Raw genomic sequence first — 2500 nt, forward strand, 5'->3', positions numbered from 1 at the left:
ATGTGTCTCTTGTGGCTCACGGGGCTGTTAGGGTGGCACAGAAATCCCTCGGAATGGGAAAAAACGGGTCATTTTCGTGTCGCCACATTGCATGCGAACCGCATGAAACTTCCAGAGGCATTTGCAGCAGGAATGCATGTGCACTCAAAAAATGTGATATTTTTCACGGAGAGACCCCGTGAAACGCTAGAAGTGGGCGGGGATGTCTCTCTTGTGGCTCACGGGGCTGTTAGGGTGGCACAGAAATCCCTCCGAATGGGAAAACGGGTCATTTTCGTGTCGCCACATTGCATACGAACCGCATGAAACTTCCAGAGGCATTTGCAGCAGGAATGCATGTGCACTCAAAAAAGTGAATATTTCTCACGGATAGACCCCGTGATACGCTAGAAATTGGCGGGGATGTCTCTCTTGTGGCTCACGGGGCTGTTAGGGTGGCACAGAAATCCCTCGGAATGGGAAAACGGGTCATTTTCGTGTCGCCACATTGCATGCGAACCGCATGCAACTTCCAGAGGCATTTGCAGCAGAAATGCATGTGCAGTCAAAAAAAAATTGATATTTTTCACGGATAGACCCCGTGAAACGCTAGAAATTGGCGGGGATGTGTCTCTTGTGGCTCACGGGGCTGTTCGGGTCGCACAGAAATCCCTGGGAATGGGAAAACGGGTCATTTTCGTGTTGCCACATTGCGTACGAACCGCATGAAACTTCCAGAGGCATTTGCAGCAGGAATGCATGTGCACTCAAAAACTTCTATATGTTTCACGGATAGACCCCGTGAAACGCTAGAAATTGGCGGGGATGTGTCTCTTGTGGCTCACGGGGCTGTTAGGGTGGCACAGAACTCCCTCGGAATGGGAAAAGGGGTCATTTTCGTGTTGCCACATTGCATAGGAACGCCATGAAACTTCCAGAGGCATTTGCAGCAGAAAGGCACGTGCACTCAAAAATTTTAATATTTTTCACGCATAGACCCCGTCAAACGCTAGAAGTTGGCGGGGATGTCTCTCTTGTGGTTCACGGGGCTGTTAGGGTCGCACAGAAATGCCTCGGAATGGGAAAACGGGTCATTTTTGTGTGGCCACATTGCATAGGAACGGCATGAAACTTCCAGAGGCATTTGCAGCAGGAATGCATGTGCACTCAAAAACGTCTATATTTTTCACGGATAGACCCCGTGAAACGCTATAAATTGGCGGGGATGTCTCTCTTGTGGCTCACGGGCGCTGTTAGTTAGGGTCGCACAGAAATCCCTCGGAATGGGAAAAGGGGTCATTTTCGTGTTGCCACATTGCGTACGAACGGCATGAAACTTCCAGAGGCATCTGCAGCAGAAATGCATGTGCACTCAAAAACGTCTATATTTTTCACGGATAGACCCCGTGAAACGCTAGAAATTGGCGGGGATGTGTCTCTTGTGGCTCACGGGGCTGTTAGGGTCGCACAGAAATCCCTCGGAATGGGAAAACGGGTCATTTTCGTGTTGCCACAATTGGCATACGAACGGCATGAAACTTCCAGAGGCATTTGCAGCAGAAATGCATGTGCACTCAAAAACGTGAATATTTTTTCACGGATAGACCCCGTCAAACGCTCGAATTTGGCGGGGATGTTTCTCTTGTGGGTCACGGGGCTGTTCGGCTCGCACAGAACTCCCTTGGTCCACCTGATTCGTGCATACAGGCAGCAACTAAAACTCTGTAAACCTGCTGTGAGGACATCTAAACAGTGGACCAGTGAGGCTGTGGAAGATTTGCGGGCGTGCTTAGACTGTACTGACTGGGATATGTTCACGACTGCTACCAATAGTCTGGATGAACTCACAGAGGCTGTGTACATCAGCTTCTGTGAGGACTGCTGTATCCCAACACGTACCAGGGTGAACTTTAACAACAACAACAAGCCCTGGTTCTCAGCAAAGCTCAAAAGGTTGAGGTTGGAGAAGGAGGAAGCGTTTAGGAGTGGGGATAGAGACAGATTCAAGGAGTCGAAGAACAGGTTTAGCAAAGCGGTGAGAGAGGCTAAACGACTGTACTCAGAGACACTAAAACACCAGTTCTCTACTAACGACGCTGCTTCTGTCTGCCAAAGGGCTCAGGCACATCACCAACTACAAACCCAGAGCGCCCCACACCACTAACGACTCCCGCCTAGCCAACGACCTGAACGAGTTCTACCGTAGATTTGAAAGACAATTGGACTGTCCTGAACCACCCCTTCCCACCCAAGAGGCCCCATCCCCCACCCATACTACAGAAACGACTCTCTCCTTTCAGGAGGGAGAAGTTAATGGGCTTTTCAAGAGGCAGAATCCACGCAAAGCAGCCGGGCCGGACTCTGTCTCTCCAGCCACCCTCAGGCACTGCGCTGACCAGCTGTCTCCGGTGTTCACCAACATCTTTAACACCTCCCTGGAGACATGCCATGTACCAGCCTGTCTCAAGTCCTCCACCATCATCGCTGTGCCCAAAAAGCTAAGGCCAACAGGACTAAATGA

The sequence above is a fragment of the Petromyzon marinus genome, unplaced genomic scaffold (assembly GCF_048934315.1).
Source record: "Petromyzon marinus isolate PM22_M1 ecotype Great Lakes invasive population unplaced genomic scaffold, UKy_Petmar_22M1.pri1.0 PM_G_Scaffold_6, whole genome shotgun sequence".
NCBI lineage: Eukaryota > Metazoa > Chordata > Hyperoartia > Petromyzontiformes > Petromyzontidae > Petromyzon > Petromyzon marinus.